The sequence below is a fragment of the Amphiprion ocellaris genome, chromosome 16 (genome assembly GCF_022539595.1).
Source record: "Amphiprion ocellaris isolate individual 3 ecotype Okinawa chromosome 16, ASM2253959v1, whole genome shotgun sequence".
NCBI lineage: Eukaryota > Metazoa > Chordata > Actinopteri > Pomacentridae > Amphiprion > Amphiprion ocellaris.
Window position 1 is genome coordinate 9346554 of NC_072781.1, and position 13503 is coordinate 9360056.

A 13503-nucleotide genomic window follows, 5' to 3' on the forward strand; every position below is an offset into this window, starting at 1 on the left:
TATTTTACAACATCATTTTCCCGAAAGCATTCAAAGGGAACGTTGTGGTTGTGAATAGATAAACCTCAGTGTGTCCCTGGTTTGCGTCTCCGGGGAGGACAGCTAAAGTGCCCTCCAAGGTGCCCCAGCAGCAGAGCAAACATGATAAAATGCCAAACAAAATTCTGTACTGGTTGTCTTAGTTCAGGATAAATTAGGAGGAGTGGCTATAAAGTGCCTCTGTATGTGATAATCTGAAGAAGCTAACCTCATGCATGTCCTTTCCTTGTCAGAAAACATGATGGTGCCTGTAAAGTAGCCGCAACTATAAATAAGAAAAACATGATAAAATGCTGTTAAGTGAGTGTAATGGGAGAAAAACATGGTGAAGTACCACTCCAGTAGAACATGAACACTGTGCATCTTCACATCTAATGGACTGAGCTGGCCACTATGGTGTCCTTTAAGTAGCCAACCATTGGAAAACCAAGCATTATTAAAAATAGTAGTTAATGCAGCTGATGCTGTTCTATTCCAATGATTTTGGAGCAGTCCAAACACACTGGTTTGCTCATTGACAAGATTGTTCTGTGTTCTTTAGGACCTTAAAGTAAGTTGAGTGTAAGGCTGCAGAAGCCAGAAAAGAGAGGACGGAGATATTGGTATGTTTTTGTGACACCATTAGCAGTTAAAGGGATGCCCCACTAGAACTTAAAACTTCTGACCAGGCAGGTTATAAAGTTTTAGAAATGATCCGTTATTAATGTGCTATGAAAGCTGGAAAAGCAGAAGACACAGAGGTGTTGTTTTCCTTATATTCTAATAAAAATGTTTGTATCTATTGGAGTTTTTTTCCCAAGTTACAAAGCATGTGTTATTGTTTGCTGCTGATGGAGCCAGTTGAAAGCATCAGAACCCTTTATTTATTTTTTGCTGCTGTGCCTTAGGCAGTGGAAGTCCATCACTGATAAACACAGTCCACGGTGCTGAGGGAAATCGTGGCATTTAAAATAATCCTCGCCAGGTATTAAGGAGTCCAGTAATGAACTTCTATTGTTTATGTCTAATTCTGCACCTGCAAAATTGAAATTTCACTGGTAAGCTGCCAAGACTGGGGTGGATGTTCCTCTGCTGTTGGAATATCCACTACAAATTTCATTGCGTTGATTGTGTTGTACATGCTGAGTAGTGCACAGCACACTGTGTTGGATGGAATGGGCTGTAATGCTAATTTTGTCAATGAAAACTATGATGAAAAATAATTGTCTTTTTTTTATTTTTATGACTAAAATGAAACCAAGAAAAATTATATTTCAAAACAAAAAAAAGGACAAATATTTTACATTTGTTTGTTGAAGCTTAATAATCGTTTAAGGATGGACAAATGGGAAAATAAGTTAATCGCTGTTTTAATACAAAGTCTGATGACCTTCAAGTATAAAAAAAGGTTTATCTGTTTGACCTGTCACTCTGCCATTAATGAGATGCATCTTTGATTGAGTTACTGTACCTTTCTGGTAATAATGTTTTCTTCCATCACTGGATGAAACAGATTTATGAACTCATCTCCAGATTACACTGGTGATTAGAGCAGCGACAAATCAACCGAGACAAACTGTGAAAAGGTGACGTGGCTGTAAAGTCAAGATTAAATAGCTTTTGTGTTCCTGTCAGAAGGAATGAGTAAGTTCTGGATTAATGACAGCGCCTCATTTAAACGTCCTCTAGGTGTTTGATGAAGAGATATCAGCCTATTGTACTTCTGATCTCTGTTAGCATCCCCTCAGGGTGAATTGTAGTAATTCATGTGATCTCTTATATTTTCATCTAGTGCATTGTGGCCAAACATCTGCAAATCTAACAACACCTTCTGTGTAGTCATAAGTAGCAAATGCTACCATGTGAATATGTTATTATAGATAGTGACGATAGTAAAAAATACCTACTTTACATCAGTGTTGTCATTATGTGCATGTTAGCATGTCAAAGTGAGCATTTAGGAAACAGAAAACAGCTTTTTCTGAGATGCAGGAACCATCAAACCCCACACTGGCATCTAAGGCATGCTTCTGCTGTGATCACATCATTCATGTTCCACCTGCCTTTGCATCTTCTACGTCCCAAATGCCAAATCACACCATATGTCATCTCAGGGACATAGCAGTGTCAAGACCTTACAATATTATAGTCAGAGACCAAGAATTTCCCCTCGAGTAAATGAGGAAAACTCTCATTTAACAGGAAGAAATCTCCAGCAGAACCAGGTTCAGAGAGGGCAGCTGTCTGCCTCGACTAGTCGGTGAGGGAAATGTGGAGTGAAAAAAACACGAGAGAAACAAAAACAACAAACAATATAACAAGAAAAAATGAGACAAATTGGAGCTACTAACCACAGATCAGGGACACTCAGCTTAAGATCCAGAAATACTTGCATGGACAGGAAAAAGAGATGACTAGCTGTGGGAGAGAGAAACACAAAGTCAATGACATGCAGTGGTGGCTCATAAATGCATGAAAGACAGACGGGTGCTCAGCAATGTTCCCTCTAATTTTTCATGAGTCTTAGCAAACACACAAACTCCCTGAGCGTCCCTTGGACCACTGTGAGCAACATCAGACGTGTGCACTGTGGTCACACCAGCATCACATCCATTCAAGTTACATGGTTCATTAAAAGAATCAAATTACAGCATTTACATTTCTGTTAAAACACTTTGTCAACAGGAGCCAGTTGAAGGCTGCAGTGATTTTAGTGACACTACAATGTATAAGAGTGAAGTTACTTGAATATTTGTCTCTCTTTACTGTTGCAGTGGTTTTGCAAATTGCAGACGGACCCTGTTCACTCCATAGACACCAATGTTATTCCTGTAGCTTGAAAGACAGCTACTTTTGATAAAACTGGGCTTGTAGCACATTGTCTGCCTTGCAACAATGGGAAAGAGGCACCGTTTATGTTTTGACAACCTATATCTAATGAGTTATTGATGCTGGAAGTCCGAATCTGTGAATATCTTTCCAACTTTACTGAACTTGGGGCCACTACCACCTAAGGAGTGATATATTTAATTTTGAAAAAAGCATTTAGCCATACTTAAAGCTTTAAGTGCTTTATTAACACGGAACTAAAAATTTTGTATTGTTTTATTATCACAGGTTCTGTCTGAAAAGAGGTGGCATCATTTTAAACAGTGAAATCAAACTAACAAAATGTAATGACCAACCAGTGAGCAATACTGGATTCTGCAAAAACATAAACAACTTTTTTAAAAATCTAAATCTTATCTTAACACAGTTAATGTATTAACTTATTTTTGTGTGTATGCATGTATTTATTGATTTATTTAGTACTGTTAACATATCAGAGTTCTGAGTGAATTTTTCTTAAGATAGGCAAAGGCCATTTATTGATTACATATAGGCTGTTAAATGTTTATTAAAAACTAAAAAGCATTTAAAAAAAAACAACTTAGGCATTTATTGAGTCACTAAAATACTGTAGAGTACAGACCACATCAGCATGATTATAAGCATCCTCTGGTAAATTAACAACCAGATACTGATGTCTCTCACCATATGGACTTCAGGAGATGATTAGATGATGATAAACTGTGACCTACTGGTTGGGTTCTCTCTGTTCTCATGTTTCTTACATGTTTGTCCCCTGACAGCCGGGTCCTAATGTTTTTTGAGCAACACACCATACTATGACGTTTTTACAATGATGGTTCTACTATGGAACCAGTTTGACATGTTCAGGTGTTCTTTGTGTGAAAACTCAGAGATTTCAGGTATCAGAAGGTGGTTTTCAACTTTCTTTATTAACTTTCTGCTTCAACTTTAAACTAAATTTCCTTGACTAAGCCCAGCCCTCTGGACTTCCAGTAAGCTGTGTTCCTATTGGCTGTCCAGGTGGCTGCTTGGTGTTATCAGGAACACCTGAGCAGCTTGGTGTTATCAGGAACACCTGAGCAGCTCAGTGTCTTCCTGCTTTATTTAGCTGCAGACAAACATTTCCTCTGCTTCTCTTCACCACTGAACCGGGTTTGGCTCCGTTGCTTTAGTTTGTTCTTTAGGCGTTGGCTTGCAGCTTCCAGCAGTAAAATCGTCTTTAATGTGTTTCTTGGTGTGTTTTAGGGCTTTGTACTGGATAGTTGTCTTGGTAAATGTGGTTCTTTAGCCACAGTTAGCACATGGTGCTAATGTGTGCAGTGATTAGTGGATTTGGTGCAGCTGAGTTGTGTCTTTATCTTGGCTGTAGTGAGTCTTTAGAGGTTTTTGGTCAGACACATTCTGTATTCTTGTTTGTGAACCAACGGTTGGTTGTCCAGAAGGTAAGAGTTCCTGTCCTGATTCTCTGTTCTCAGAGGTTCTCTGGTAGGCTGCAGGAGACTTTAGTGTTTGGGTTGTGCTAGTTTGGTTTTTGTACGGTTTCATTTGGACGACTATCTTGAGGCCCCTCCATGTGGTTTAGTGAGGTTTTCTGCAACAGTTCTACAAAGCAACCTGCAGCAGAAGAGACTTTGAGAGTTTTTAGGAAGTTCTGGAGACCAGACTTTAGAGCAGCAGAAACATTTGTCAGCAGTTTGAGCAGGAGAAGGTGAGCTTCAGAGTAGAAATGAGAAGGAAACCTTCTTGACCCGTGTGGTGAGGTCCTGTACCAAGAGTTTGAGCAGGTTGTGAAGAGTCTGTAGTTCTTTGGTCTGAAAGCACAAGAAGAGTCGACTCATTAAAGGAGAAAACAGGAGATATTGTTGGTTCTTCTGTCGCTCTGCAGTTTCCTTAGACTGAATATCAAGTTTATATTTTAAATGATTTCCCATGTGAGCCCAAGAAGACTTCAATAAACTCCCTCCATCCCCTGGACACAACATATTTTATTACCATGTTAAATCTTTTTTTTTTTTTTAATGTTTTTGAGTTTTAATCATAGTTTTAGCATAGTTTTTTCTCTTTGCTTGTTTAGTTTTGTCATCTGTGTGAAAGGTGCTAAACAAATAAAGTTGAATTGATAAACTGAATAATTGACTAACTCATGATTGTGACAACAGAAGTATTTTCATTGTGATTTAAGGGTTTGTTTCATTTTTAAGGTTGGGGTTAAAATCTTGACAGAAAAAAAGATTAAAGAAATAAACTACATTTAAAAAAGCAATTAAATCAAAGGAAAAAACATTTAATACAATAAAACTTTTAAAAAGAAAATTAAACATTAAATACAATTAAATTATATTAAAGACAAAATATTTAATTAGATAATTAAATGGAAGATACAAAACATGTAATTATGAAATTAAACAAATTTTTTAAACAAAAATATTAAACATTAAAGATGAAATATTTTAGATAATTAAACATTTAAAAAATACAATTAAACAAGAAGAATATTAAACATTTTAAAAAATACAAAACATTTAATTAGATTATTAAACCTTTAAAAAGACAAAACATTTAATTAAAAAATTAAATGTTTAATTAGAAAATTAAATCTTAAAGACAATAAAACTTTAAATAGGAATTAAACAGAAAATACAATGAAGCATTTAAAAAGAAAATGAAACATTAAAAGGTGGTAAAACATTTAAAAAGAAAAACCTTAAAGATTTAATCAAAAAAATTAAACATTGGGAAAGAAAAGGAAATTTTTCAAACAAGCCGATAAAACATTTGAAAAAACAACAATTAAACATTAAAAAGACAAAACATTTCAAAATCAAATCAGACATTAGAAAAGAATAAAAGGTGAGAAAAGAGCAAAACTAAACATTTAAGAAGAATCAAACTAAAGACAAAACATTTGAAAAGACACCAGTTAAACTTTAGAAGATCAAATTAAACAGAAGAGACAATAAAAGGATCAAAAAGAGCAAAAACAGATAAAGTCTTAAAGCGTTTTCTAGTCTGAAATGAAAACATCAAGTTGTTTCTTCAAACATTTCCTCTTTCTATGTTCTTGGTTTGATTGTGGACAGATTTACTAAGAACTCATTTCAGAAAACTGCTTTCCAGATAAAGTCTACTAGTAGTTGAAGGCATTGATCAAACTAATGTTACCTTCTGATCTCCACAAACTTTACTGTTCAGTGAAGAGAATCAAAGTTTGTTGAGGATTTCTAAAAAACCCACAGGTGAAGGTCTGAGAAGAACTCAGATGGATGGTCTAAATGTGAAATCAAGACTCATGGTCACAAGTTTTAAGGCTTCTGTTAACCAGAAAGTTCAAACTAACAGAGAAGTAGTGAGAAACTTTTAAAACTTCAGTCCTCAGAGTGTCTGAAGGTTCAAACTAACAGAGAAGTACTGAGAAACTTTTAAGATTTCAGTCCTTGGACTGTCTAAAGGTTCAAACTAACAGAGAACTACTCAGGAACTTAGAGGATTTCAGTCCTTGGACTGTCTGAAGGTTCAAACTAACAGAGAACTACTCAGGAACTTAGAAGATTTCAGTCCTTGGACTGTCTGAAGGTTCAAACTAACAGAGAACTACTGTGGGACTTAGAAAATTTCAGTCCTCAGACTGTCTGAAGGTTCAAACTAACAGAGAACTACTGTGGGACTTAGAAAATTTCAGCCCTCAGACTGTGTGAAAGCTCAGGTCCTGAGGACTCGGGAGGTGTGGAGGCTTTGGAAAGTCTTGGAACTGAGGGTTCCACCCTCCAGCACAAAGGCTGAAGTCCAACCTCCTGAGAAAAACGGTCGAGTCGAGACTCGAGTTAAAAAAAAAACTCGAAAACGACAAAAAATAGATGATAAATGCGCAAAAAAAAGAAGAATTAGTATCTGAGCGAGTAGCTCAGGGGATAAGAAGACGGACTACCAAGTGGAAGGTCGCAGGTTCAAGACCCACCACCGGCATTTTTCTTTCTTTGTCTTTGTCAGGATTTTGATAAAATTTAAGAAGGGTCTGGTCTTGAACCAGCGACCTGCAGCTCCATAGGCAAATCCTTAACTCACTGAGCTACAGATCAGATAAAAAGAAATAAATTCGTCGTCCCTTTGGCATCGTAGTTCCTGAAGTGACCACATGGGTGGAGCCAAGGCGGAGTCTGGGTGGAGTCAGGGCGGAGAGTAGGCGGGGAGGTGGGTGGCGGCCTCCCCCCTCTACTCCCCCACCTCCCCCCACCGCCCACCACACCTTCCCCCGCCCGACGAGTTCTTCGAGTCTCCACGAGTTCTTCGAGTCTCGACAGGTTTTCCCGAGTTTCTGGAGTTTCCACCAGGTCGGAGGCAGAACAAGTTGTCATGAAGAGGTGTTGAAGTCGGCCAGGATGGACTGACTTTTTACAGCGACTAGAAGGAAGACCACTAGAAGAGCAGGTCTTTAACCACCATCCATAAAATCCATGGAGTCGCTCCAGAGAAATGAAGGGAGGTCAACTTTTATCAACCTCCATCCAGATGTTCAACTTGATATCTTTACTTGGACATTTTTAGCACCACAAACCTTTAGTATCACACTTTATTATCATTTATTAGGACTTTAATGGAATCCACCAGCAGATTTAGTTTTTGTTGACAAACTTTATTCTTGTCGTCGTGGGACTGCAGTATTTAAAACTGTTCCTTCTATTTGACCTCATGTTTATTAGTTTTAGTGGAGAAAGTTTTAATTGTCAATTAGTCTCTTAAAAACCAAATAATAAATTGGATTAGTCAAGAGGTTTAAATTTCTTACTTTGTCATATTTTAAATATGACAAAAAAATATAAAAATAAAGCATCTTGAGACAATTTGACCTGTAATTGGCATTATATAAATAAAATTGAATTAAAATTGTATGTATCTTGTAATGTTGGAGTAATTCAGCCATATATGTTGGAAAACACATTTTCTTTGTCCATTAATCTGTCGTTTTCTCCAGTAATTCATTTCTTGTTTTGGTTTATAAAATGTCAAACCCAAATATATTCAGTTTACTGTCATAAAAACCAAAAAGATTTACATTCATGATGCAGGAATCAGGCAGTTTTTCACTTTTTATCTTAGTTTAGTCAGAAAGACTAGTTGATAATGTGTGAATTGTTGCAGCTTGTGAGCCGTTAGAAGGTTTTAATCTTTGGGGCCAAGTGTCAAAAAACATTTAGAAACCAACATCAACAAAACACTCAACAAAGATTTGAACAGGGAAATCCAACTTTTGCATGACAATGTCTAATTAAAGGACATTTATTTCCAACGTAAATGTGTGATATTCATCCTCTGGAGCTTTCTCTTCACATCGTCTTCCACCTGGACTGGTTTGGTCGGGAGCATGTGCAACAAACATTTGAAAAACTGCACTTTAACATCAATGAATGACACTGAAGTTTAATCTCTACATAAATGAGACTGAGTCTGGATGTGCTGCTCTGTCATTAACTCCTAAGTTTAGGGAAAGTTCAAACAAAAGAGGACAGTTCAGATAAGACTTGAGAATGAGCTTATTTTGAACAAACATCTCAGACTTTCTGAGCTTCAGCACCTCTAGCAAGATATTTTAACAACAAGCAACTCAAGAGATCCAGAAGTTGGAGAGAGTTAGCTTTAGCTGAGCCAAAGAACATGTGGGACGCTAACCTAGCAAACATTTCAGACTTTTCTCTGTGAAATCTGAGAAATAATTTACTATTTTATGACAGAGCTACAAATCTTGACTCAGTCTCATTAAAACAGACTCTAATTCAGTGTCATCCATCCATATTAAAGTGTCAGTTACCCAACACGTAGTTTGTTGCATGAGCTCCAACAAAACCTGTCCAGGTTAGAAAGGCCACTTTGACAAACAGAAGTGGAAGATTCCAAGCAGATTTATGGAAGGGGGAACAGACTGTACTAAGCTGCTGGTGCGAGTATTAGAGGGTATTTTGTGGGTTTTTAAAGCTGATAATGATTATTAGTGAGACCATCTTGGAGTTGATATTCATTTGCAGTAAATGAAAGTATTTAAAATCTTGAGGTTAAAACTTAGAAGAAACACAAACTCTAACAGAAAACTTTGTTGATACGTTTTTGTTTTGTTTACAGATGTTAGTAAAGCGGAGTTTTATCCAGTTACATATACCAAATCAAACTCACTCCAGAAGACAGAGCGACCCACAGGTAGATAAAGGTTCAGACTCCACAAGTCGCACCATTTTTAAATGTATTTATTACCATAAATTAGTAAAAAATAAAATACTGATATCAGTAAATTCAGTCAGCCACAATTACTACAATCCTACAATGTATGTCTCTTTCTTTGACTTGTTATTTGTACAATATACGAATGTACTATGATGGCGTTTTTTCATACCAAAGGCTATACTATGATGTTTTCTAAGAGACATACGATCGTACTCTGTTTGTTCTGGCCACTGGACCGCTGCACTCCTCCTCTGTTGTTTTCTGGATTGTACTCAGCTGCATGCCTTCGTCCACCCGGCCTCCGTTGACTCGTCCCGCCTGCAATACTCTGGAGCTGAAGCTGGATTGGAACAAGACCAAAGTACAGTCCAATCACGATGCCAGCTGCCCTCTCAAAAGGCCTCCTTCATCTGGCAGGTGGCAGCAACTTCTCTCTGAGGGGAAGCTGAGCTGCGCACCGGCAGAACTTTTGGAGATGTGTTCCAGTGGTTGGTGCGATGTGTGGGGAGATAGAGAGGGACCCTTTGGAATGTTCCAGAAAGGAAAACAGGGAACCCATTGGTAGTTTTAGTTTAGGGTGCTACTGCGGTGTGTTTTTGGGTTTTTAGAGGTGAACAGGAAGAGTTTTTTTTCTCGTACTGATTATCTTTTTACTTTATGTTCCTGGTTGGAATGCCCATCAATGTCAACATGAAGTTCACTTTTAGTTCTGTTGATTTATTTTTATTTTACTGAACACCCATTTGATTTTTAACCCCCTCACATGTTGTGTTGTTGGTAAATCTTACTCTTTCAAATAAATTCTCATCTAACCCTCTGGAAACCAGCGTTTGGACTGATTTTTCGTGTTGCTCCTCACCTACTGACAGCTGTGGACTAAAGGCTATACTGTGACGTTTTTCTAGAGTGACATGCTATACTATGATGTTTGTTGGGCGACACGCTATACTATAGGCTCTTTTAACTGACATATTACTGTGACCTTTTTTTGTTTTAGTTTTTTTTGTTGTTGTTTTTTTAGCAACATATAAGAATTTGAACAGTTTTAAAAGTTACTATACTTTTACTTGTGCAATGAAATTATTATTCTATGGCATTTTTTAGATGACATACTCTGATGTTTTCTTGAATTACATACTATTTTGACAATATACTGCACTATGACATTTTTTGAACCACATATCATACATGACAATTTTAGGCAACATCCTATCATTTTGCGCTTTTTGAACCACATAATAATCTATGTTTTTTTTTTCTTGCCAACATGCTGTACTATGAACTACAGGCCATACTATGTTATTCTTGAGTAAAGCATACTATACTTTGACATTTTCTGAACTACATCCTATACTATGGCGTTATACACAGAGTGCTTTGGTTACATGTTGATTTATAATCTAGATTTTTTTCTGTTTTGTTTTTTGACGGGATTACCACAGACCTGACTGTGAACACCGTTGACACCCACCTCAGGGAGATGCTGCCTAAGATCTCAAGGCTGCTTGGTCGTGGTCTTTCTGGCACGTACTCTTCCAAGATGAGCCGGAAGAAGTTTAACACTGATGGAATCGACAACCAGGTCTAGAAGCCTGACGCACAAGACTTCCCTAATTACCTCCTACAATCCATACGCTCCTCTGGGAACCTACAGGAGTAAGAAAAGTAGACAGAGAAGTAATTACGTCTGTACACAACATATTTAAAAGAAATCATGCTAATAAATTAAGTACAAAGAGCCGAATTCGCCAATATACTGGAGACCAGAGCTATTTAATTTGATAAGTATAACCTTGTTTAGTAACATTTCAATTATTTGAGAGCAGTCCTAAAGAACTGCCTGTAATCCCAATCATAAAATGGGTTTGGAGGAAGAACATAGATGGTAATCTGGATATACATGAGTTAGGCTTTATAACTACTATTGGTAGTATTGGTGGTAGTAATAGCAATGTGACTACTACTAGTAGTAGTGGTCTTACACCCATCTACTGCTGCTGATACTGGCACTGCTACTACAAATTGTAATATTATTACAAATGCTGATACTACTTCTACGACTCTAACAGCTGTTTATACTACTACTGCTGTTTGTACTTTTAGTATTACTACTACTGCTTGTACAACTATACTACAGCTACTATTAATCGTCTGGTATTTGGTTGTCAAGCTGCTAGCTCACCTTAGCGTTTTGCTAGTGGCTAACTAGTTAGCTCTCATAGACTGGAAGCTCTCAACAAAATTTAATCCTGGAAAAAGAGCCAAAAACTATTCTTACCTATGAAAAGTCATTCCAAGTTTCCTTGTCTCAATCGTACGACGCAGTGTGTAATTGTATGCAGCACAGTGAGCCGGCATACTTCTTGTTTCCGTTTTCACGCCGTGTACATCAATGGAATGCACTAAACTTTGCCCCCACTAGCTTAGCCTCGCTGTAGCACGCAGCTCAAAGGGGCGTGTCCTATCTACTCATTCATATCTATGACAACAACGGTGGCTACACATAAGAACGCCTGACGTTGATTAGCTGCGTAAATACCATTATATACAGTCTATGGTAAATACGTATGTGAATCGCATCATTGGCTGCAGCAGCCAGTCACCGGTCACACACTGACTCACACTGAAAAATAGCACAGAATGAATTGTTACATGTTTATTTTATTTACAATTTAGGTTGGATTTTTTTTTTTTTGTGCACAGCGCAGATTTTTTGTGCGCAATTGCGCACGCGCGCAGCTTAGAGGGAACAGTGGAGACATCCATGAAAATCAAAAAATAGTATTAAAAATACCGAAGTAGGAATTAAAGTGTTTTTTTAAATGCCCAATTTTCTGTTGTCTGAAGTCAATGTCTCTATGTAGCTTTTTTGATTTAGACTACTTGCTACACATTCACTAAATAAAATTTCTTTTACAACAAACAAAATGTATAGCCAATTTGCAAATTTTTTTCAAACAGTAATAACGTATCTGACTTTTCAGACATTAATATTGTTGCTAATCATTGATTGTTTTATCTCAATCTGCGATAATCTAAAAAGAAGATTTGACCATAGCATTTATTGTATGAAAATTAAATCATGTTATGTGTTTTCCCCCCCACAAAAAACAGCAGTGATATTATGTAAACAAACAGGCATTTCAAGGGTTAACATCCTAAAAATAAAGGAATATTTGGTAGTTAGGATCAGGTTGTTGTTTTTATTTTTTTTAATTACTCAGTGAATGTTGAAAATAATATTAGTATATAATATTTTTATGACACTCTTTTCACATGATTGTCCTTAGGAGCCTCTGTAACTTTTTTAAACTGACACACAAGGCATATTTAGCTTATAAAACACAATGATAATAAACAAACCACAACAATGCAGTTGTACTTACAGAATAATGTAACAGAAATAACTTTTAACGTAATGTAATATGGAATTATAGGCAAATTTACTTTATATTTTCAATGCAGGACTTTTATTTGTGCTGGAGCATTTTCATACTACAGTATTCCTACTTTTATTTAAAAGATTTGGCCAACCACTGTGTCCTCACAGTGCATAAGACGTATTTCTGTCATAAATGATTATGTCAGCCTAAAATAGTTCATAAACCAAGGAAAATAGCTCATTTATTATAATCTTTTGGCTTAACACTGACACATCAAATAAGCAGAGGCCCTAATGGTAATCCTCACTGACTATATTAAGTGTTTTATTTTGGAAAAATGTTAATGCAGTGATAAAAATATAAGGATTTTATTCAGTCCTTGCGTAATACTGCTGTCGTAGCCACAGGCTTATGCACCATGTTTCTATATCCAAGCTGCACTGCAACCTATTTCTGTGTGGGATAAGATAGAAGAGGGCAGCTTGCCATTTGCCAACGTATAAAGCAACGTACGAGGGTGACAAATGAAATGTGTATTTAAGCAGGATTTGTGAAATACAATATGATGATGATGGATGCACTCTGCTTCCAGTCTGCAGCTGAATAAAGATTGTTGGCACAGAGGCAGGCGTCTGCAGGCATACCTCTCAAACCGTGACCTTATTCATGCATGCACTGAATCTCATTGTGACATCTACGACTCCCCCCACCACCACCACCAACCCCCTTCTGTCTCTCTGCCATGCTGGCTCCATGTCTTGTGCAAGCATGTGCTATGCCTTTAGATGAAAAATTTATTACCATTCATTCATATCAAAGGGAGGCAGGTCCCCACTGCTGACACAGATTGCACTATTGTTTCTGTATCCAACTTCTGAGGACACACATTTGAATAAGAAGTCAGCCCGATTCTTTTTATCTTGGGGGTATGAGTGAGTTTATTATTTTGACAACAGGGGTGGTGTTTTCTGGCTGCCTGATAACTTACTGAGATTTTATTAAACAAATTTGTTTCTCAGACATCAAGGCAGATAGTAGG

General features: G+C 37.1%; 1 long non-coding RNA gene across 1 annotated transcript; it reads right to left on the reverse strand.

Moving 5' to 3' along the window:
- Nucleotides 1-3382: 3382 nt before the first annotated feature.
- LOC129350832 (uncharacterized) lies at nucleotides 3383-10621 on the reverse strand. The gene is made up of 2 exons (XR_008604384.1): nucleotides 10553-10621; nucleotides 3383-4682 (listed from the first exon to the last, which is right to left on the reverse strand). It is a non-coding gene; the product is annotated as an uncharacterized LOC129350832 (long non-coding RNA).
- Nucleotides 10622-13503: the final 2882 nt, after the last annotated feature.